Below are 24,993 nucleotides of genomic sequence, written 5' to 3'. Positions count from 1 at the left end.
TGCATTGCTGCCATGAGGGCAAATAATCTGGGCATCTAAATCCCTTGTCTACACTTGGAGTGTATCCAAATGGATGTCAAGGTAAACAATCACAAATCCTGGCTTGGACTGTCTACTCTTGAGGCCTCCAGCGATGTCACCAGGCTGGGTGGTTGTGGATTATGATCCCTGCCAAATGTGCACAGGGCTTACTCTGAATGTGTCCTTTGGAGCAGAGTTCCCTTCCTAACACAGCTCTTAGGAGCCAACCCCTGTGCTGGCACCCGAGCCAATCTGCAGCTTTGTCTTGCAGTGGAAAGGGGCTATGGGACTGATAAAGAGCAAGAATTTGGGACAGATGGGAGAGCACGGGTGACAACCTCTCCCATGAGATTTCGTACACACACCATTTTCCTCAGGGGAGGGTCTGCACTCTTCAGACAGCAGCAATGTGAGGCCGTGGGGGCTTGGCTGGGCTCCTCTGAGGTACTGACATGCTGTGCAGCTGTGCTCCGTGGCTGCCTGGCTTCTAGGCATGGGCTAGGCAACTGCGTGGCATGGGCTAGGAGGCCAGGCTGCTCTCTGGGCAAGAAGGTGGCTGCCTCTGGGTGCCATTTGACTGTAGTAGTAGCAGGCAGTGGATGCCCACCAAGCTAGAGTTCTACTTAGGGGTGCATCCTCCAGCCACTCACCCCAACTTGGCACTCTGGCCTCTTTCATTCCAGAGCCCATAGGTCTCACACTGTCTCAGAGATTAACTGGTTCCTGCTTCCCTACCTGGCCAGCGGCTGCTTCCTATCCCGTCCACAAACCAGCCCCAGCCCACCTTACTTCTGTATAGCCCTCCTAACTCCTTCAGAGCTGCCCATGTGATACAGGAAGTTTGCTGTCTCCCGTCCTCCCACTGCCTTTTTTTCAAATGTGTTCCTTTTTCCTTCATTTTCATCAGTGGCAATTCCTGCTGCTTAGTGTGACTGCTCCAGCCACCCCCCACCTGCCTCCCCAAGGGAATGACTGCTCCAGTGCGTCATGCAGGTGTGCAAACAGCTGGATCTTGGAAGCACTTGCCAAAATTTCTCTTCTGAATGAATCAAAGACCACAAAAAGAGACGTATCAAGGGAAAAGTTGACTTATGCTAGTCCTATTGTTGTTGACTTCTACTAGGGGTACAGTAATTTTGTCTTACTATTTTTTTTATAACTCTGCCATGCATTTGTTTAAAAAATGAAAGGGTTTTGGTGGAGGAGACCAAACTAATTGGGCATTTGGGCCAAGTTTGAGAGAAGATACCGGTATTTTGAAACAGTTAATTTTGGACACAGATAAATTTTGATTTGGATGATTTTGGAATAGGACTTAAAAATACTAACAAAATACTAACATTGCTAAAAAAAAGTGACCTTGCTGAAAACAAGAAAAATGGGAACATCTTTTCAGAGTGATTAAATAACTCCAAACTGTAAGATAGGTCAGTTTGGAAAGAATGAAAGAGGTCAGGCTGGATCCAGAATAAACTACTTTGCTTAAAATCTGCTTAAAAATATTGCTCTGGGTCAAATCTTATTGAAGGTTATATAAAATAAATAAATGTCTCCCCAGTTCTACTTTATACAACAGTGAGAGATGCTAGAGGTGGACTTGCATACTTTTGAATGGAGACAACCCTATTTTTGTACAGTACAGAAAGAGACAGTCATGGCACAGCAGAATGTACAATCTCTAAAGAAAAGAACAGAGGGAAAAAGAAATAGAGAAAGGATATGTCCTGTCAGCAAAAAGGAAGCCTTGGTAATACATATTTGTTTTATGGTGATATATTTTATTAACAACATTTTAACCACTGCTTGGGCTTGTTTAAACACCAGTTTTATACAGATTTAACTAAATCAGTTTACAAAACAATTGAATTAAGTCAGGCAATATCTGAGAGCACAGGCACCTGTATCATAAGTGTTTATATTGGCTTAGCTTGTGTCAGTAAATCATCCTTTCTTTGCTGCCTGGCTTCTTCCCACAGCAGTCGCTTGATTGCATTGCAGGTGGCTTTGCCTCCTTCTCTCCCTCCGGAATTTGACCCCATCCCCCTGCAGCAGCACAGCCGTGAGCTGGAAGGACAGGCGCAATGAAGGCCTGTTGCCCTGGTGGGCTTTTTGGGAGGTGGCTCCTGAGGAGGGCAAAGAGGCAGAGGGGATGGCTAGCAGCTTTGCAGATGCAATGCCTGCATCACCTCAGAGATGCAGCTTGCAACTGACTACAGGGGAGTGCTGGCTCACCCAACAGCCATTTTAGCTGCAGGAGCTCAGACCCATGCCAAAAAGTTGTGGGGTTTTTTTTCCCCAGAAAGTGAGCAGTGCATGTGAGGATGCCACTTCTTCATGTTTTTCCCCTGTGCTGGCTAATTCCCTCCTGACCTAAAAGGTTTTGTGAAAATGTGTTTTTGCCTAGGCCACAGTGATACTATTTTTAGACAGCTTCCTTTGCCTCTTCACTGACTACTGCAGTGCAGGCCCCAGAGAAGTGCGGAGCAGCAAGTGCCCCTTGAAAACCAGCCTCTGTTGGTCAACATCCCTGACATTTTTGTATCTTCTGGCACTTTACTTGTTGCTGGACCTGCAGGTCAGCAGGTGACATGTCAGCCTTGACCTATGGCTGATGCATAAAGAGGAAAAGAGTGGCTAGGGTCTGTGGTGGAGACATACCTGTCAGGGAGGATCAGCTGCCTGGCACTCAGCGTGTCTTCTGGTGCATCAATGAGGGTTCTGCCCATGTCCAGGTGTTCACAGGTGATGTTGTTGTGTGGAAAAACAAGGAGCAGAGCTTTCCTGCAGGATGACAAGCACACACTTGTTAAAAAACACTTGTGTAGGCCTTCAGTGGGGATGGAGGAACATGTGAGCCCCAACATGTGACTCTGAGCAATGTCTTGGCAACATTATTTTTGTAGTGTCAATTTTGTAGTGACCAGTTGCAAATACCCTCTGCAGTGCAGTACTGGTGCCAGATTTTGCACCTGGGACGGGGCAACCCTACTGGTATGGTACATGCAGACTGGGGAATGAGGTGCTGGAAAGCAGTGCCATGGAAAGGGACCTGGGGGCCCTGGTCAATGGCAAGTTGAACATGAGCCAGCAGTGCCCTGGCAGCCAGGAGGGCCAAGAGTGTCCTGAGGGGCATCAGGCACAGCATCGCCACCGGGCAAGGGAGGAGATTGTCCCACTCTGCTCTGCACTGGGGTGGCCTCACCTTGAGTCCTGTGTGCAGTTTTGAGCACCACAATAAAAAAGATATTAAGATAATGTCCACTGAGGGCAATGAAGATGGTGACCAGCCTTGAGCAGAAGGTGTATGAGGAGTGGCTGAGGTCTCTTGTTCTCTTCAGCCTGGAGGAGACTGAGGGGAGACCTCACTGCAGGTCCTTGTGAGGGCAAGAGGAGGGACAGACACTGATCTCTTCTCTCTGGTCACCAGTGACAGGGCCTGAGGGAACGGCCTGAAGTTGTGTCAGGGGAGGTTTATGTCAGAGACCAGAAAAAGGTTTCTTCACCCAGAGGGTGTCTGGGCACTGGAACAGGCTCCCCAGGGCAGTGGTCACAGCGCCAGCCCGACAGAGCTCAAGAAGCGTTTGGACAACGCTCTCAGGCGCACGGTGTGACTCTTGGGGATGGCCCTGTGCAGGCCAGGAGTTGGACTCGATGACCCTTGTGGGTCCCTTCCAACTCAGCTTATGCTGTGACTCTGTGATCCAAGTGGCAGCCGGATCCGCCGGCCCCTGGGTGGCGGCGGGGCCCTGCCGACGCTCAGCGCACTCGGACGCCCCGCGCCACTCCCGGCGCGGGCCCGGGGCAGCCCCTCAGCGCGCGGGGCTGGGGGCGGGGCTGGGGGCGGGCGCACGCGCCTCCCGCCGCCGCAGGGGCCGCGCGGGGCTCACCGGGCCGGCGGGCGCCCCCTGCCGGGCGCGGCGGTGCCGCTCCTGTCCCTTCGGTCGCTTCTGCTTCCACTTCCCCCGGCTGCGCCTCGCCGCCGCGGCCGTCCAAGATGCTCTCTCTCACTAGGCCATCCTTCTCAATCTGGTACCTATCAAGCTAAATGAGGCATAATTAGGAATAATTATGACATGACATGGTCTGGAATGAGAAGCAGATGGGGCTTCCCCCAGGATGCACCAGGTTGGATTTCAGGGACGAGAGAATGGGGACAGAGAGGGGACATGGCAGTCTGTCGTGGTTTCCTACCTGTTGTCACCTCCGCTGGCAGGGGCTGGAGACACTGTCCCAGCCAGCAGGGTGCTGCAGCAGGACCTGTGCTATGGGGACTGTGCTGCAAGACACCTGTCATGGCCATGCTGGCTGCTCTGTAGTGGCTTTTTCCATCCTCTGTTAGAAGAGTGAAGCAGCACCTGAGTTTGGCCATGTGTGCTGTCCCTCTGACTCTTCTTTCTATGCAGTATCAGTCCTAACTTTGCAGTAGCATATGCAGGTTTTCTCTAGGAAGAAGGTGGAAGAGAGAGAAGGGAGGAGTGTTGGCTCTTTGGTACAGGCAGAAACCTCGGGTGCTGAACTGTTGAAACCAGGAAGGTGTTTTCACACATCCTTTGTGTCCCCTCTGAAGGACATTCAGCTGCTCTGTGTTGTAGGGTGGACTGAGCAATGACACTGGAGAGGTTCTGGATACTGATAGGAATAGGGATATTTAAAGGAAACCTCAGCCTTGGCTCTTCAGGTCAGATGCTCCTTTGAAAGGGCATAAGGAGGGGGCCTCATGTTTCTGGCACATTTGTTCTCCGTGATGCCTGTACAGGGGTAGAAGGGAATGTGGGTTTAGACTGGAGACGTGTGGCACAGTGGATCCACATGGATGTGTTGTGGAAGGGTAAGAGTATGAATTGTCATGTAAGCATCCATTTCCCATTAAAAACCAATGTCATTCACAAGAAAATCCAGAACTGACTAAAGGAAGCTATAACCAGTCTCTTCTCCCATTACAATAATATGAGATGTTGGAGGGCTTTTCTCCTGTCATTTTGTTACACTCTTAACAAAAATCTGGGTACTTCCCCCTGAAGAGAGAGCCAAACCTTAGCACACAGGAGGTGGTGCTGTCAGGAGTGGACTTCAACACCCACTGAAGCACTGCCTTTAGGTGCCTCTTTGTCTGCCTCGCTGTCAGGAGCATGAGGGCAGACTAGCCCAGACCTCAGATCGGGTTGTTGGGAGTCAGGACACGCGGCAATAGAGGAGCATTGTGCTGCTGTCCCCTTCACCTGTCCTCTGCTCTCCAGCTCCCAGCCATGCCCCCGAGGCAGTACCTGACATACAGAACGGTAAGTTTTCTTTAACCCCTTTCTGTGCAACCTTGGCTGCAGGGAAAGCATCCAGAGGGACAAGTTTCTTCCCTTCCTTCCAGGGTAAATCTTGCTTGTTGCTGAGAGGCATTTTTCACTTAGTCTTTCAAGCAGCCATTCTTTAAGTTGTTCCTTCTTCTAGTTACCTTAATTATAGATTTGCTTTTTCCAGCAAGAAGCCTTTTTTTTTTTTTCCCCACAGAATGAAGACAAAGCAAGAAATTTCCTAAGAATTTTATGGGAGATGGATAGGTGCACCCAGGAGTACTCAGGAGCTGCAGACTGGTTCTGCTTGGACATATGGTCATCCTATGTCTGTTTCTGTTCTGCTAGTATTGCTTGTGGCATCTCCAGTACCTGGAGATTTCCTGGAGACCTCCATGGTTGAATTCAACCTGCTGACCACTACTCTTGCCTCCTTAGGGTAAATTAGTTAGCATTGGCTCTTTTTGCTTGTTGCAAGGTGTCTGCCATGTCTCATATGTAAACAAACAGCCCAGTTCAACAGTGGACTTGCATAATAATTCCTCCTAAGGAGCTGCCTTTGTGCTGTGATAGTGATGGCTGTAGGCTTTTAGTTTTCTGGGGCTTGGAAGCTCTGGCTTTACCAAAGTTGATGGGCTTCTTGACATCTTTCCTGGTGAGTGGGAATGAAAAGCAGTATTTCTGATTTTTCCTCTGCAGGGAATTTTCAAAAATGAAACTGAAGAATTACTTCTGGAAAATCAGTCTTGTCATCTCAGAGTTCTTTAAAAGTGCCATACTGTTAACACCTTTTCATGCCAGAACAGTTGAAATATCTATTATTCTCATTTCATTTTCAAAACCACTAAAGGGAGGATTTTTCTTAGAATCTCTTGAAACCTCTTTTCTAGAATAGCTGCTTCTGTTTCTTTTATAGCGAAATATTTTAACACACTGATAGAAAGGGAAGGTGGATTCATCTCGTTCAACTTTACTCATGGAAAAATTAAGCATTTAAGCACAGTTTGTCATTTGGGGTCCTTTTGCAGTCAGGGAGAGAAACATAAATCAACAGCATGATTCAGTGAGGTCATGCTGTAACGAGATATACCTCCATCTCACAGAGCACAGAGCAAGTAGTACTGCCCCCTTCTTGTCTGTTTTGTGATCAGACCCACTGAATTGCCCTCTGGATGTTTCTGTTTCTCCCTTTTTTGCTACAGAGGGAACCCAAATGAGTAGTTTTGCCCAGATGCCTAATTATTAGGGACCTAATATTAATGTGATGAATGTTACCTCACAGGTCTAGTTCGCTTTTGAGAAAGGAAATGAAATATTTATGTCATTTGGACATTTCCAAAAAAGTCCTCACTGGTAAATGCAGTCATCAGTATGCTCCATACCCCTTGAGTCTCCATGCCCCTTGAGTGTGCATAACTGAAGCTTGGCTACTCCAGGAGATATTGCTTGGCTTCTCAATGAGACATTGCTCATGAGCATAATGCTGTTGTTTGCTTATACACTGTGACACATGCTGTGTTCACACGCACTGATTGTACTCCCCTTGGGCATCCTAGGTAACACTTTTTCTGTGATGGCATCTTTCATCATGTCCAGTTTTAAGAACTACCTTTATCAGCAAGACAAACTGGGAAACATTTCATGCTAGAATCATTCTAAGAATAGAAATCTGCTGGCTATCTATGCAAGATGCCTCCTGAGTTTATTGCCTTGTGGGCTCTTCGATCCTTTCTTGGAAGTATAGGTAGACACTTGCTTTGAAGCAGATCAAACTGGAAGACTCCTCTGTGCTGCTGATTCATGCAGCCCCACAGGTTATAGACTTGTAGCAGTGTATGTACCTTAACTTTACCCAGTGCTGGGTTCTGACAAGATTCCTAGATGAGTGTACTACAGTTTGTAGTAACTGAGACAGAGTGGAGTCAATTCACATGAATGGTGGCTGAATAATCTCACCTTCTCTGGACTGCTGGACATCTTAGGCTCAGCACCTGTAATTTAGATACAAATCAGATTCAGAAAAATATGTGTGCCTAAGGTAATATGATAATGCAAACTACTCCCCTTTCTCTGTGTCTTCTCCACATTTGGCACTTACCAGCTGATACAGGGGCATGGCTCTGGTTGGAAAAGTTGGGAGAAAGCACAGCATTAAGCATTCACTTAATCAGATAATGTAGAGGCTCCTGGTTAGTGGCCATTCCCATGGTGGTTTTGTTCTCTCTTCACCATCCTCAGTCATAGCGGCTGGTAGGATGTGCACCAGTAAGGTTTTTTGCTGTTCAGCATGTGGCTGAGTTTCACCCTGAGACCTCAGTTGTCAGCATTTTAAAGATTAGATGCCACCTCTCTAAGGTGAGTGTCAGAATCACTGAGAGGTAAAAGACATAATCCCTTAGGAGCATCTCATTGATCCTTGTATGGTTCCCAAGCAGCATGTAGTACTGCATAACTCTCTGTTTCTCCAGATTAGTTGATTTAGTTACACATCCCTTGGGCTTTTCAGGGGGTGAATTTGTATCCTTGGAAGATGCAAGAGTCAAATAAAAGCTACTCCAAACCAGCCCAAACAACATTACCTGCTTCAGCAAAGTGCAGGTGTCCCCTGGGTTTGGAAAAGAGCTATTTCTGTTGGTCCTGCTGAAAGCAGCCCAGTTCCACTGTCTCCGGTGGAACTGTATGCTATGCATTGAGATTATTGCTGCTGGCATTCAGCAAGGGGTCTAAATGCTGCCGTGCTGGAGAAAGATCTTGAGGTTTTTTTCCAACCTAAATGGTTCCATGATTCTATGACCTATGTCTTTACCCAGATTCAGAGCATCTGTGATCACAATCACCCCCCAGCCCCCTGGTGAATGGGTGTGTCTACATACAGCACCCTTGGGAATTGTTGACAGATGCTGCGCATATTGCGTAACCGATGCTCTCCCAAGGAAGCATTCTCTTTTCTCTTTATTTGCTTTATTCTCCCCCTACTCCACCCTCCACCCCTTAATGTTTTCTAAAGCGTCTTGTTTTCTGATATTCGGTCTGTGATGATGAGGTGGCTTGTCCTGACTGTGAACGCATGGAGGCAGCAGCCGTACTACCAGGGCAGTGTTCATGGGCATTTTCTCCAAGGAAAACCATTGAGAACAGTTTTTTCATCTGTTTGTTTGTTTGTTTGCTTGCTTAGTTGCACAGGAGGAAATGCAATGAATGGGGAGACTTGCCTGGTATTCAGCATACACAGTCATTTTGGTATGAATTAAGGAGTCAATTTCAGCTGGTCATTTATCACATATATACAAAGCCCTCTGGTGGTCATTGAACATTTTGTTTAAATTTTCTGATTTTTATCCAAATGCATATGGCCATTTGTAAGACTCATTTTGTGTGTGTGTGTTTTTAAGGGGGAGTTTTGCAAATGTTGGTGTAACATTTTAAGAATAGTTTTCCCACGCATTTTCATCAGTTCTTTCTATTAAGGATGGTATTGTTCAGTTGCCCAGTAATGTTTACTTGGAAAATTGGCTTGGCCTGAGAAGTGCCATATTTACTCTGCAGGCAATGGAAACTGATGGAAGCTTTTGCTGTGCATTTAAAGAAAATCCAGGGAGTGTTTTTGAGTTAGAATTAATTTCAAATTATCAAGTACCGAAACATTTACTTTGCCAAAGGGCTTCCTTTTAAACCTCCATCTCAGAAGCAAATTTTAACAGCTCTCCAAGGGTGGCTGAGTCTCTGGAGTAGAACAGGGGAAGTGGTGAAAGGGGAGAGGAAGGATACATGAAGAGCCATGCAGTTCTGCTGCATTTTCTAGATGCCACCTTTCCTTCAGCCTTTTCTTCTTAAGCACTTTAGCTATAGCAGCACCACTGCCTGTCTGGTTTCTTCAGACTCTTAAGAACAAAAAAATTGGCTGTGCTTGGTTAGACCAGAGGGACATCTCTTCTGGTGTCATGCTTCTGAAAGATGTCACAATCAGAAGTCAGTTCCCCTGGGTTAGACTCACATCTTGCTCTCCTGGTGTGCTGATCCTTGTAATATCAAGTTATGGAGGACCTCTCTTTTTGCATCTGAAAACCAAACCTTTTTCATGCTGTTGTCAGACTTTGACACAACCACAGTCTAAAAGACACAATGGATATCATCTCTGCAGATCCATCTGGAGAACAGGAGCTGCTCTACTTTAAGAAATCATTGACTACAATTATGATGTAAACACTCCTCTCAAGATGTCTGTCATGCAGGATCTCTCATCTCTGTGTTCCCAGCACATCCCAGAAACCTGGAAGAAACTATCTTCTTCTGAATGAGTGGGGCTGTGATTCATGGGCTGGACTGGACAGTGAAAGACAACAAGCAGTGGAAATCCAGAAGGAAACAACGAGTTCCTTTTTTCCCAGCTGGGGAAGGAGGCAGCTGTCTCTTGTGAGGAAGAGGCAAGAGTCAGCTTGGAAGGAAAGAAAGTCTGACTTACAAGGAGGAAAAGAGCAAATACTGCTTGAGAGGGCATATGTGATCTTTTTGGTATTGAACATGCAGTAAGCTTTAGTGTGTGTGTGTGTTCATGCGCATACATACCCAGGGGATCTTAAAAACCTCTTCCCAGGAGGTTCAAATAAACTTAGACCTTCTTATCTTTGGTGGCAAGGTGACCATGCAGTCCCTTTGGGGTGCTGGCAGTGAGCTCCTTGCAGGATGGAATATGAATGATGCCATGTGTCCAAGGCCAGCCAAGGAGCAGCTAGAGAGGAGAACTTGCTGCGGACTTGGGGTCAACCTGATGTTCCTGTCATCATGTTGAGAACTGCAGCAGATTTGGATTGCTTGCTTTCTGGACGGGCACCACCCCAGTCTGATTACTGAAATGCTGTCAATTTGCACATAAGTGGGTAAAAGAAATATTGTGGTCATTTATGAAATTTCACTCTGGCAGATAGTTTGTATAAATTTCCTTATAACATGGGCTGAGTCTTCATTTTGTTGCTAAGTGAAAGCTATAGGGGTTAGGAGGACACCTGGGAGCCAGGCTGTTCTCAGATCACTGTCTTGATTGTTATCTAAGTGATTTCTCAGTCACAATTTCTCTCCTGCATTGAACAGCAATAATAGTCATTATCTGCCCTGCCAGGCTGCTGAGACAATTGAATAGTTAATCAATTTGATGATAGCATGATATTGCAAGGCAAGCAGATCTGGGCCTGATCTAGCTTTGGTTGAGAGGTATGGGTGATACAGTAGATGACATTAGGATCCTGTCTGTGACATAGTGCAAAGTTGATGGACTTGATGGCCCTTCTGTGATCCAATAATTTGTATCAGGAGATTTCCCTTCCTATCACAGGCTCATTAGCATTTTCACAATGATATGGCTTGGTTTGAACTGATGGCCTTGCATTGTTTTAGTCTCCTAAACCAGCCCCTGATATATGCTAAAAAAAGGTTTTTTCTTTTCCAGTCTCAGAGAGAATAAAAATCAAATCCCTGCAGAACAAAGGACTTTGAAGCACTACAGAGCCATAGGTAGCCAAGTCAAGCCATTGGATGGCAGGAGAACTCTGACAGCCTAGATTAAATTGCCAACTTGCTGAAAACCCTCCTGAAGAGAAGAGATGTCACCTTTCACTCAGAGATGGAAACTTGTTCTCCTCAGCGTGAGCATGCACATGTGAGAGAGGCAGGCAAGGAGGGGGAGGAACAAGGCTAGTGAAGCACTACAGACTCCTATCGGAGCTGAGTGCACTGAGTTATGCAATTTGCAGCAACTGAGATGATCTGTGCTAATTTATGAGATGCAGAAGAGGCTTGTGCAAGTCCTCTAGCACTGTTGTCTGGAATTAGGGGCTAGTGTGCCACTGAGTTTTTCAACTGGAGTCTGCAGAAGTACTGTAAATTGCATCCCAAAGGCAAATTGCCTTATATTTGGAGATAGTAGCCTCATCCCCATGATGTATGTTCCTTTCCCATGAATCAAAACTTCAGGATCCAACTCATGAAAAAAGCTCCTTTCCCTCCCTCTCTTCCCCTATAGCCAGGCACGATCTCATTTTCTCACACTGATGAGAAAAGCTGGGTACCTATCTTCAAAGTGATCTCTGTCACCCTTAGCTCTGCTCTCCCAGCTGCTGCAGGACCAAGGGCTGCTGGAACAACTGTAGTGCTGCCAGCGCGGCTCCCACCAGGCAGGCAGAACCTCTCTGTGTTCAATAAACTGTGCTATAGCTTTAAGCCATTATGCTGCGACTGCTGCTCTTAGTGTGTGACACTGAGGTCACCACTTAACTGCATTCACATATGTGTCTCTGTAGGTCATTGCAAATCAGCCCAGGAGGAACTTTTCGACTGACATATCTGGAACTGGGGGAAAGTGCTACTTTCACCTGGGGTACAGCGAGGAATTGCTCTTTGTAATCTGCTTCCCTCCTTCTGCTGCATGGAACTGGGGCAGGGGTGGGGGGAGGGCCCTCTTCCAGCTGAGCAACAACAGAGGATTTGGCCTGTGTATGTTTTAGGGCAGTCACACTTATGATGGTTTTCTGACAAAGCTTTTAATTCCTTTTATTGATGTAATAATTGATCTCCTAACAGTGAAGCCTGAGATGCTGCCAGGCATTTCCAATGGGCTCGGATTAAATAGCATGCAATTCCTGCATTCAGCTGTGATAACACTTCTCTGGAATTATCCTCTAGATGAGATCAGGGTGAGGTAAGCTACCTCTGGCTTGTGTGTAGCAATTCAGGGGAAATGGGAGCATCCCAAAAGACATTGTTCAAGGATAACCTTCCTGGAGGGATATTTCTGCTTAATCCCTGCCACTTGGAATCTGGTTTTTATACCCTGCAATACACACAAAGCTCCTAAAAATTCCCATCCATTACAAGATGCATGAATCCTGTTCTATATTTTGCTAAATTCTTAGCCTGAATGACATCTTCCAACAAGAAATTCCACAAATTATTTAGATGCCATGTGGAAAACATTTCACTGTACCTACCCCTATCATAATCGAATCCCCTTCCATTTCCTGCACAAGGCAATAATTTTGCCTTCAACTTCCTTTAATATTTATCTATTGCAGCCCTCACTTATTTATTACCTCTCAAAACTAAGCAAAGACAATCATTATTATTTTTCTTTATGCCTCAGTCTCTTTACTCCTCTAGGTTTTTGCTCCTCTGTTCCTAGTTCAGTTTCTGTTATGTCTTTCTTGATATCCTGGTCCCACTGAAATTTGAGGCAAAATGAGTGGACGGCTTTATTAGTGCCTGGGTTTCACATTAAAACTTGAAGGTAGAGTGCTGTTTCAAGTAGAGGTGCATCACAGTTTTCTCTTCTGAGGGTACTTGCCCTCTTTGCAAGTTACTGATGATACCACATGTTTGGGTTATTTCATACTCTTAGAGGAAGAAATTCCTAAGAGCTCTGATAACTTTAATTGCTTGTCAAGGCATTTGCAAAAATTTAATAGTAGCTGCTGTTTGGCATCCAGAAAGTACACTCAGGTTCCCTAGGATGAATTACACTGGAAGAAGTGAATTTGTCATCCTTACCAAAATTATCAGCTTGCATTACTTTCCATAAAGATAATGATTTCAATGCAGTTAAATGATTTCTATTTTTCAGACCTGAAGTCCCTCATGCTCTCCAGTTAAATCCATCACATGCTTGGCATTGGACTCAGAGATGTTACAAGGATGAAAACTTGCATTTACTGTGGTTAGCTCTTTTGTAAAGGATAGCAGACATTGCTGTGGGTGCCTAGGTTTCTATTTAATTGAGGGAAACAATGCTTGAAAAGGTACGGTTGGCTTCATCTCTGTGATGTCTGAGACACAGAAGAATGAATCACCAGGGTGGAAGAATTGCTTGCTATTTTTTTTTTTTCCTGATAAGTCCCAGCATTGTGTCAGGCTGGAACTTGAAAATTTATAGCTTCAAATCAGCTGTGGATGTGTTAGATGCCACGTGGATTCCCCATTTACTTGCAGGTCAGACTGCACGCCTGGCATGCCATGAGTGGGCTGCTGTGGATACAGGAGCACAGCTATTTATGAATTCTGAGCTGGTTTTCTGACCTCTCCCTTGGTTCATCTACAAAACTTCCTTCCTCTTTCCTGGCAGTCATGAGGCCTTGGGCAATTGGTCCTTAACAGATCTGGAGTAAATACACAGTAAAAATGCTGATGAGGAAAAAAAACAAGGAAATAAATTCTCTTAGAAATAGTAAAACCAGAGTCTGAGGACAAAGTTTGATGTGTCCATGAATGGATATGGGTGGGTAGGAGGCTGCTGAGTTCATGATCTGTCAGAGTGACCAGAATTGCTTCTTTGTCTCTTCTTATTCCCGTCCTGGTTGGTATCCATCTGTTGTCTCTTGTCCTAGCATATTAATTTTGGCATGTAATTGAATCCCATCATCAAAAGGAAATAAAAAGGCTTTTAAAATAAATGAGTGTTGGAATTTAACCCCATCCACAAAACACTCCAATCCTCTTGCCATTCCTCAGCTCTGGTCCCCAGTCTTATTCCTGGCTTTGCTGCTCTGAGATACCTCTCGGTATTTCTCACTTCACTTGTCCTAGATCCTAACCCTCTGCTCCTATCTTCTTGGCCAACATGTCTCATGTCGCTGGCTGTGCACTGCCTGGACTACTCCTGAGCAGAGCTGGGATCTCAGGAGCATGTGATGTGGTTTTTGCTCATGGAGGTCTCCTTGAGCTGTCAATGTTCTCCTGTTGAAAGGCAGTGGGCAGACACCAGTTTTCTCTTGCAGAGTGAGCGGCTGAGCATCTACTATTTTCCTGCCCTTTTCTCCCTTGGTAGGCTTCTCTCCATTCAGCCCCATGACCTGCCACAACCACTGAAATAGTCTCCCTCCTGGGAGCCTCCCAAGTCCCTTCCCTCTGAGAAAAGTGCTCCTCTTGAAGACACTTTTCTTGATCACTTGCAGATTGCCTGGGGAGGAGATGGGCATTGGTCACCTTCATCCATATAGGTGAATTAACCCATCCTGTCAGCAGCTTCCTCACCAGTGTGACTCACAGTGTGGAAGAAGAGGACGGCACAGAAGGAGTGGGCAGTTGCCCCTTTGCCAAGCTGTCCTGAGGTCTTTGCTGACTGCTTTCCCTCAAGGCACCATGCTCTCACAGAGGAGACAACTGGGTGACTTGCTTGTACTGTGAGGGCTTGAAGAGTCTCATTATGCACAGGGGCTCCCAGGTATTGCAGAGAGGCTGAGAAAATGGAAATGCTGCCTCTGGAAGACTTGTTGGTAGATTGAGAGGCTCCAGGCAGTGCTTGATGCTTGAGTCAATTGGACTACATGTACCCTGTGGGTCCTAGAAGGCTCTGAGACCCTTGAGAACCCTTACTTTTCATTACTTGCAGTTGGGAGTCCTCAGAGTAGGCTCTTCAGTCCAGTGAAGGTCGTGGTGTTGAGGCTTGGCCTCAAAAATGCTTCTGGGGGTTGTGTTGTGGCAGGGTAGACCCATTCTCAGACACCAGTTCCCTGAAAAGCTTATGTTCGTACTTAGCTCTGTCATTGCACTGCAGGATACTCTAGACTGTGATTTATGAAAACCCTTAAAGCTGTGTTTGAGCACTGGTTGGGGGTTGAGAGGTGAATTATACAATTAGAGTTATTGTGAGGGGAAAATAATAATACAAGGTATATTTAAATGTGGGGAAATGAAGTGGGCGTGGAGTTGGGCAGGAAAATTAACGCAAAGTGCAGAGAGTATTTCTGAGGCACTCAGATACTTGCAAGTGCTTGTGTAAAAAAAAAAAATCTGGAGTAAGCATTTGGTTGTGGATTCCTTTGTGGCTTTCATTGCTGTTTGTCACAGGGGATCATCTCTGCATTGGAAGAAGGCACCAAAATAATCGTTCAGTGTAGAAGGTGGAGAATGTCTCCACTTATAAAAGGTCTAAAATGGTTTGATGTGCTGCAGATGCAGGATGAGTGACAGCTAAGGCTATGGTTTTGAGCAGCACATGCTGAAGTGCTCATACTGCAGCTGCATCCAGGATGGAGAAGGGCTGGCATTGGCAGGAGTAAATGGCTTATGCATAGTGCTAAAAACTGGTGCTAGAAAACTGGTTAAATCTACTGCAGAGAGGGTTAGGATTAAAAGTGGGCTAGTCAATGGCTGCACTGCTGCCAGGGTTTGGCAGGGCAAGGATGAACATCTTGCACATAGCTAACCACAGCTGGTTAGCATTTCTGGGCACAGGTTTGTTTCCAAGCAGTTGAGCCATCCCTGAAATCAGCTGGATCCTGTGGAATATCTTGTCCTAATATCCTCTTTCCAAAATAGCTGGTGATATCAGGCTACTGTCTTGCTCTTTAGAATCCACAGATAAGCCAGGACTGTCAGGTCCTGAGCCCTGTGCATGTGGCTGTTGGAAATAAAATGAGGTAAGGGCTTGAAGGAGTACTTAAAGCACTGATAATAACAGGTATGAATGTGTGCCAGCTTAAAGTAAGCATTAGCTAGAACAATGCATCTTGGGAAAGAAATGTAGAGCTGAAAAGTCAAGATAGCCCTAAAATAAGAGAGTCTGTGGTCCTGTATGGTCACCATCAACCTCAGTAGTTAATCATAATTTTGAATTAGCCTGTCATTTGCAGAAACAATTCTAACTTAAGAAACTGAGATGGTATGGGGGAGATGAATTAAATTAAGCTTAAGGATGCACAAATAGTTTTAAAATTGCTGGGTATGAATTTCCTATCATGTACAAAGTATTTTATCTCATTTGCCTCTTCCTCCTTCTACCCGTCGACAGATACTGATCTGACAACTACAGTGTTTTTTGAAAAAAAGATAAAGGAGGAGCAAGTGCTGTGGACAAGACACACGGACGTGTGCTTTGCTGACAAATCTGAAGCATGTGTGTGGCCTGACATGCATGCAGGTGGGCTGGCTGCAGGCAGGGGCAGAGCAGGACATTTCCTTGGGAGTCAGGCTGTCCAGAGTAGCAGAACAGCAGGATCTGTCACTGCGAGGAGAGACTGGTACCATCCACTTAAAGCAGTAGGCACTGTGAGTCTCAGCCTCCTTGCATGGCAGACAGAGCAGGTCAGCCTGGCTGGTGTGTCTGCCAGGAGCAGGTTTGGTTGTATTTGGTCCTTCTGTCTCCCTGCCTGAGGTTTGTCCCAGTATCAGCCGTGGCCACTCTGCCCCAACAGAGTGGCAGATCCTGCATGGTCAGCATACCATGTTTGATGCGGTCACTGCTGCCATGTGGGTCTGATCTCCTGCCACGGAAGAAACCTTTCATTCTGGTTGTCAACACTGAATTTTGCCTGTGCTGCTAGGCATTTTTAAATTAGCTCTGAACCTCTCTTCACGGGCACACACATGCATGCTTGTACTTATGCAACACCCATTAACAGGAAAGAATACTCAGTATGAACACATACACACGCAGAGCCATATGGACACATGCTTATTCATTGAAACCAGGCCCATGTACTGAATCTCTTCGTTAGCATCCAAATCCCGGCCAATCTGCCAGTAGATTAGGAGATGCAAGACTGGATCACTTCCATTGTCTGTCACTTAAAAGCTGAAAATTATTTCACTGGCACCTTGCCTTTGCTTCCATATTCTTTGAGAAATAGCATTGACCTTTTGTTTGAATGCACATGTGGATAAATCTATATTTTATGGAGTATACTACATATACTACATGTACTACATGCTTACTACCATGCAAGTAGTAAATAACAAGTAGTTACCTTAAGATAACTTAAGATGGTTATCTTAAGGCATACAAACAATTTGTCAGATCCAGTTTAAGTGGCCAGAAACACAGTGAACTCCAGAGCAGGGAATTTCTTCTTAAAAGTCTACTTTACACACTGGAAAACAGTCTTTTGATGATAAAAAGATTTGATTACCCAGGAAATGTCACAATAAAGTTCGGTGTGAAACTGAATTACTGCTTTGGCATCCCAAACAATTCACTGATCTTTAAATACAAGAGCACATGGTGCTTCAACACAGAACCTCACTCATCAGGCAGAGTGGAAGCAGCTTTAGGAGAGGTCAGAGATCAGTGGCAGTAAGTACTGCAAAGGGCAAAGCCTTTTCTTAGTGAAGAGAATGAGGTGGAGGTCCCCAGGCTGGACACAGAGGTACCTCCACATAAAGTCTGTTTAATGCTGTCAGGACAATTTAGAGGAATGCCTGTATGTGCCATAACTTTCTGTGTGGTGTTGTGGAGGGCAGTCAGACTGCTGTGGCCATTTGCTGAGATGAAGTTTGTGTGTGCCACTTCACCCTCTCATCAAAATAGAAAAGCTTTTTATGCAGACACATGTAATGATATCTTAGGATCTCTCTCTGTGTTTAAGGTCTGGTCCTGTAAACAGATCCCCGTGTCCTGCACCGTGCTCTGTAGGCAGAAATTGCATCTGGGTCTCATGTCATGACCACATACATCTCCTGGTCATGACTTGGGTGTATAAAATTCTGCCCTGAAAGCCAGGTCTCCAGCAGCCTCTGTGGTGAGCAGCACCCAATCTTCAAACAGACGAGACTCTAGCTTCTCTTCTTGAGATTGTTCCAAAAGTTTTGGTCTGAATTTTGTTGCTAAAAGATCGTTTCTTTGAAGCAGGCAGGGAACTGTGGTGACCAAGAGTGGAGCAAGCAAGCCAACTCTGGCAAAATCTTTGCCTGGTGAAGGAGAAAGTGCAGGGCATGGGGACTTGGGAAGGATGGATTGGCAAGAAAAGCTTAATTGCAGGCATTTTAAGTCATCCAGTTGAATCCATGCTCTGCACCAATGTTGCAGACCATAATTTTCCTGAGGTCTTGGTATTTTGAAACTCACTGTATGTGTTTGATCTGTCTTCCCTCTAAAAGACCATCAGGAAGATTTGCCAGTGATTTATTGTGCCCGTACTGAGGGGAGGGAAAGCAGATCATTAAGCCTCGAATACACCCTGCCATCTGGATGGGCTCAATGCTCAAGAAGGCGTAAGGTTGGGATGCAAATGTGCAGCACTTGGTCCTTAGCCAAGGCAGAGCTTGTGCTCAATTGTTTAAAGCAGATCTGTGCAGACATGACTTACTGCAGGGAAGGGAAGGGGCTGAAGGCAGCCCTTGGGGTCTGCTTTGCAGAACTCACTGCAGCTGAAACCTATGGGAGCTGTGCTTTGAGTGCATAGAGATTTTTATACAAGGGCTATTAGTGTCTTGACAGAGGTACCTAAGATTAATTGATCCTTTTGACATTTGTCTTTGTGTTCTTGTGTTACCCAACCAGAGGATTTACATTGGTGAGAGGTTTCCTAGTGTTCCCCAGATTGGGAATCTGGACATGAGGTGACTGGTGGCTTAAGTAGAGGCATGCAATCTTCCTTCAACCTCCTTATACAGGCAAGAAGACTAATACATCCAGCTGTATTGAGAACGTTACGGTGGGTTGTAGAAATACACTCTTCTCTCTCTGCCTTTACCATCAGCTCTGAATGTGATGCTGAGGACATCACGCACCCCCAATTTTTCAGCAGCGGCCATGAACTATTTTGTGTCTAGAGGCCACAGTGGTGGCCAGAATTAATGGTCAGCATTGCTGATTTTTAGCTGTGATCTGCCTATGAATCAATTCCCCTGTTTCTAAAATATCTGTGATAATAGTTTGGTTTTGTAGGGGTGACTGGAAGACAAAAGTCCTTTTGAGTTTGGGAATGGCTTGATGGTGATAATAATGAGGCAAATTGAAAAGCCCAGAAGGGAAGCAGAGTTCCGTATGCTGTGCAGTGCTCTGCTGGCGTGCAGATAAATACGGCCACAAGAGTGAATAACGAGGATAGCCTCATCCACAGAGCACTTCTGTGTGCTGAATGAGGCAGGGGGTCCAATAGAAAGGGGAAGAATATAGGATCAGTTAATTAAAACTGTACCTCTATTATTATTTCTGTTTCTAGAGGTTGCTCCCTTTCCACAACCCATTCGGTATCAAATCAAGGATGGGTAGGAACAAAATGTTTATTTTTAGAGACTCTTGTGGGGTGGAAACTTAGCATTTGATATCAAAAGCCATTTCCTGTCCATATTTGAAGTTGGTATCAAGCTATTCTGCAGCAGTTGCTAGTGGAAACTGTTGAAGTGTTGGTACACTTCCATTATCCATTGCTCTGCTCTGCAGTTCGGGAACTGGAAGGCATGCAGGTGGCTTCATTTTAATGTCTATTTAAAGTGTAAATGGCTGTCTGCAGTGCTCTTTGAAAAGGCAAGGGCTGTTGGAAGCTTTCAACACTGGTGGGAGCTCAGAGTGCACACGTGACAGAGAAAAGTGGCAAACGTGTTGCAAGATAATTGCTGATGGCTTTGAGCATTAAAGCAGGACTTTTGCCCTTTGAACACCAGTGGGAGCTCTGTAAGGTGGCAGCACCGGGAAGCAAGAGGAATGCAGTCCCCAGGGAAGCAATGTGGTGGGGGTGTGACAAGGCATGTATGAGTCAGCCCACCCCTGGAAGGGCTGGGGATCAGACTGGGAGAAGGGTGCTTTTGATTAAATAATGTCAAGTGGTGCCTATTTTGTGCCTGTTAGTCTGGCTGTCTTGAAAGTCTACATAGTCTACATATGTCTTGGCATTTACATAGTAGCCTTGTTTTACTTGTTGGAAACCATCAGACATAAGGTTTTCATAGACCCAGAAAGCAGAGGCAGTATAATTTCTCTGTCTCATACTAGAAATCTCTCTTTCCAGACCTGCTGGACATGACTTTGCAGCCATGCTTTCGATTTTTGTAAAGTAGGTGATGTGGAACTGTGAAAGCTGAGGTAAATCCATGCATATGAAGAATGCTGTTATAAACAGGAATTCCAGACAGTGAAAGAGAGAAGAAACAAGGGCTCAGAGTCTTTGGCTTCCCATCCATTGCACCTTCTCACAGAGAGAGCTGTGAGATGATGAAAGAAGAGCTCCGTTTTACTTGAATCCCACTCAAATCAGAGATTCTGGGGAAAAGCGTAAATTTACAACATAGGGACATAGATTTATTCTCTTAGCTCCATCTGGCATGACACAAGCAGGGCTATGTAGTGTTTTCCACTTGAATTCCAAACAGATCTGACTCTACTATGGCACAAAAGCTTTGCTGATATTTGGATATGTGTGCAACACAGTTGAAACTGGCAGAAAGTTAAGAATGGGCTCATTTTCCTGATTGTGGATTCTCTGAGCAAGTAGTACTTTTATCTATAGCATGTGTGTTGGCCTAAGTGGCACTGTGATATGTATTATAGTCATGCTTCTCAATTATACAACAGGGACCACTGGATTTACTGCACTGCAAATACAAACTTTGCCCTTATTGCATCAAGGTCATTGCAAATCTTCTGGTAGACACATGGCAAAAAAAAAAAAAAAAAAAAAAAAGAGACTTCTCTTTGTCTCCCTGTTGCAGGGTTTCAAGGTCTCTACTGGATGCCTGTGTCCAATTTTTCTGTCTTGGGTGTTTGAAATGAGATACTTAAACTGATGGACCTTGCCGAGCCTCTGCAGTTTGCACAGATTTCACTGGCAACTCATCAGAATTAAAAGCACACCCCTGAAAGCTGGTTGCCTTCATACAGGTTTAGCCATTGATGTGCTGCAATCAGTCTTTAGGAACCTAAGGCTTGCTCTTTGCGAAACTGAGAAAGACCCTGTTTTCTTAAGATTCACCGGAGGTGAAGGGGAGTTAGCTAGAAATGGTGCCCCCCTGAAGCAGGAACTGTGGAGGTCCTAAAGCTCTGAAGTCTTTTCATCTGCAGGCCATCCCATCACCTCCTCCATTCTCTGCTTCCAGTCTGCTTCCCCCAGGTCGATGTTATTTCTTTGCCTCAGTTTCTCTGCCTGTACGCAGCAGAGGGGTTAGCATTAACTGTAGGAGAAAAGGGCAAACCCATTTACCTCTCTGAGGCCAAAAGAGCTTTCAGTGGCCAAAGGGAATTGAGCCATGGTCACCTGTTCCAGCTTGGTGATTCCAAAATTTTTGCTGATTCCCCCACAGAGTTTCTTCCTCCATTTCCATTTGCCCTGTAGGTTTCTTACTGGCAAGAAACACTCCCATGATGTCACCTCTTATGTGGGTCAAGATGCTGCATTTTTCTTTTTCATGACATGCCACAGGCTAGCAGGGAGCCCATCCGAGGGCTGCCGAGTGGGGCTGGGGCATGCTTCCGTTTCTGAATTATACTGTGATAAATCAGCACTGTCCCTGCCCGGGGATGCCCATGCCACATAGAAACATAAATTCAGCAGAGGCATTTGCTGGGCTTGCACTGACCTCTAGTGACAACACAGGGGACCAGGGCCTTCAGCCACCAGTGGGCTGAGAGGGCATGTCTGGGTCGATCCATCGGTGCTGGGTGGTTTACGATAGTACACCACAGCTTTTGGTAGAACTGTGAACATGAGCCTGTGGTACTGCCTTGGGGAAGCAAGCTCCCTGACTGATGAGGGTCTGACTGCTTGGTAGAAGACTGCAGTGGGTCTCAGGTGTCCCAAACTCCATACAATTCCCCGCTAAACTGCTTGTCCTCCCCAGCCTACCAATGTGGTGATGGTCTTCATCTTCCACAGTGTTTGTTCTTCCTGTCCATCTCATTCTCTCTCCTGTCCCTAAATTTGATATCCCACTCCTTTTACTGCCCCATTCCTTCATGGCATCTGATCACTGACAGTCTACCCAGGGGTGATCCTGAGTACTTCATCTCTGCCTTTGACCTCTGCATCCCCTCCTCACCCCTGGCTCTCTTGCAGAGCCTGCAAGTCCTTTCCAGAGCTAGGATGCAAAGGGCCAGGGTTCTGGTTTCTTTGCCACAAAGCTGCTTGCTGTACCATGTAGTGGATCATCCTCTGTGTGATGCACATGGAGCATCTCCTGCTTCTAATGCCATTTAGAAACAGAATCCCCTAAAAAATATGCACAAGCTGTGTTGAGGTTGTCTTTTACTTCTCCAAGTCTGTAAATGAAAATGGTGAGAACTTTGGAACCAGTCCTGTGAGCTGCTAAATGTACCTCCAAAACGCTAGCCAGACTCAGCTTTCAGGGACACCATTAGGACTCATGGGCTATCAGCAGTTCCCAGGGAGCCCTGCATTCCCCAGGAGCATGGGGGAAACCTTCCATGGCTGCAGTGTGAGAAGCATGTGGAAGCACACTCTTTCACAGCCCCCCCTCTGCCACATGCTGACCCCACCCCTCACAGGCCATGCCCACAGCAGCACCCTTTGCTTTCTTGGCTAAACAGCCCTGGCGTGTGCATTTATGGTTTCTGGGTTCTGATAACAAGACAGTGCCTCATTCAGTTGATACTTCTGTCTCTCACAACTGTACATTCCCCCATCCTCCCAAAGCCCTAGGAAGTGCTCTTACTCACCAAATTACAGCTCAGCTACTCCAGCTCCATGTTTTCATCAGAGCAAGGCCCAAAAAGTCCTGCAATGAGCGCATCAATGAAGTGAACCTTTTATTCTGGTAGTTTCTTCCAGAGAAAGAAATAATCTATGATGCTCCACAAAACTCTGCATAAAAAGTCCCATCCATCTGTGAACTCCAAAAGCTAGTCTTCTGTCCACGTATACACGTATCTGGAAGGTTGACAGAGGCAGGAGCATCCCCAAAACCCTCTTCTTAGCACCTCTGACTGTGTTATGCTCTTCAGGTCATCTGTATGAGAGTTACCATAGTCACAGGACAGAGCTCCACAGCACTGCCTCTTCCCTTAGATAGATCCAGTTCTGTCATGCAAACTCTGATACTGAAATTAGCCTGAGAGATCAGTTGAAGCATCTTGGCTTCTCATAAATCTCTGCTGAGGAGCATGCTTTCTGTATTTGCCTTGAGGCATCTGCTATGGATTGACCCCTCTGGTCTCTGGCTAACCTGGTTCACATGAGAAGCCTGAGAGGGGGTGGAACATAGGAAGGCTGCCAGCTACAGCCTTCCATGCTAGGCTGAGCAGAAAGGCAATCAGGTTTCCTAAGCACTGTAACAGATGACAAGGTGTATATTTATACCAGATACCCACATACTTTGAGTGAATTGTGCAACATGAGATGTGTCATCACGCATCAGATCACAGTGTATCTAATTCAATACTATGGTGCTGACAATGTTGGGAGAGCTGAGCTGCCTGCAGTGATGCACCTCACCAACTGTGCTATGCGGGAACAGAGGGTCTGCGATTAATATTCCTCCCCAGTTCCTCCAACAATCAACTGGTACCCTGATTGCTCTTATTATCTGAGCAGGCAGAGCTGCAAATATAAATAATCACAAGTTTAGGCAGCCTTCTAATTACTACTAGTACAACCACAGCATACATTTCTAGGCTGCCCCCTGGACTGGAAATGTTTTGAGTGGGATAATACGTCATGCTGATTTCACCTTAACTTTCCTCTGTTAAAAGATTCCTGGGCTAGTTGCACCCAGGATGTCAGTAGTGAAGAGTTATTTTAATGCTGGGAGCAACCTGTAGTCTTTTACACTACTCCTGGGATCATCTTTGATACCTCCCATGTGCTCCTCATTCCTTGCACACTGGGTTTTTGTTGAGTTTTTGTCTGGTTTTGGGATTTTTTTGTATTTTGCTACTGGTGATGGTGGTTTGGTATTTCTGTTGTCTTTGCTGCAAGGGAGTCAAGCCATTCTTCTGCTTTGGATGTGCTGGCAGTCAGCCACATTCTGTAAATGCAGCAGGTGCTGCTGCCTTTGTGTTCACAGTGCTGTCATCACCCTGTGATCAGGCCAGGAGTCACTTACTTTGCTTGGCTGGTTTGGGCTTCTGCCATTCACAGAGCAGGGCTCTCCCTTAAGGTGTCTGCAGCAGCTTTTGCAACACACCCATGAATATGTACAGATAATTTCAAACCCCTTGATGTGACCAGTTATTGGACTACTTCTTCCCAGCCTATACATAGCATGACTTTCTGGTCAGAGCAAGAATGTCTCTTGTCCAGGAAGCTCTTGCCCCCTTGGCTCTCCCTCATTTTTAGCACTTTCTGCAGCTGATTTACTGTAGTCAAATGCCCTGAATTAGTCAGCTGTTTGTCTGTGTAAAACACCTTTCTCCTTGCAGTGACCTCCAGAAAAGAACCAGGGAGGGGGAATCCTTTTGCTCTGCAGTTGGACCTCAGGCATGGGAATTTCTCCTCTGTTTCTCCTCCTTCAAAAGCTTCTCTTCCAAGTCCAAGGACTCTGCTGAGAAATGCTGGAGTCAGCTGTGGTTGTGGGTCTTGTGAAGCTTGGTCTCTGAAATCCCTGTAATGGCTCTTGCAGGAGTGACATGACTTTGTGTCTCACAGTCCATGTGGCACTGGGTCAGTGTCACTTCAGGCTGTGTTGAAGACGGTTTTTGAGCAAATATCTGTCATATGACACAACCAATAGAGCTATTTGCTCCTGTCCTTTCCTGCTTCCTTATGTTTTGTAATTGATCCATGTTTGTTGGCATCTGCTTTTCTGTTTGATGTGTTCTCTCTTGGTGGTGGCAAATGTAATTTTGTGCCTGTGAGCCCCTAATGTAGCAGAATTCAGAAGATGGTGGCGGGAGCTGCTGGGTGTAGAGCAAAGGCTGTCTCATCTGGAATGAATTCTACTTCAGGGACCAGATAACTAGGTTTGTCAGATGCCAGGGGACTCAGTGACTTTTTCCACCTGTAGATTAGGGTACTGATCCTTTAGTAGCACAAGT

At 45.8% G+C, this 24,993-nt stretch overlaps 1 long non-coding RNA gene across 1 annotated transcript; it reads right to left on the bottom strand.

Moving 5' to 3' along the window:
- Nucleotides 1–1,834: 1,834 nt before the first annotated feature.
- LOC104696383 lies at nucleotides 1,835–23,267 on the bottom strand. The gene is made up of 5 exons (XR_753004.4): nucleotides 22,678–23,267; nucleotides 7,263–7,297; nucleotides 3,909–4,062; nucleotides 2,680–2,802; nucleotides 1,835–2,144 (listed from the first exon to the last, which is right to left on the bottom strand). It is a non-coding gene; the product is annotated as an uncharacterized LOC104696383 (long non-coding RNA).
- Nucleotides 23,268–24,993: the final 1,726 nt, after the last annotated feature.

The sequence above is a fragment of the Corvus cornix genome, chromosome 1A, assembly GCF_000738735.6.
Source record: "Corvus cornix cornix isolate S_Up_H32 chromosome 1A, ASM73873v5, whole genome shotgun sequence".
Lineage (NCBI taxonomy): Eukaryota > Metazoa > Chordata > Aves > Passeriformes > Corvidae > Corvus > Corvus cornix.
Note: the sequence above shows the minus strand (reverse complement) of the source record. Positions and strands in the feature narration are given on the sequence as shown.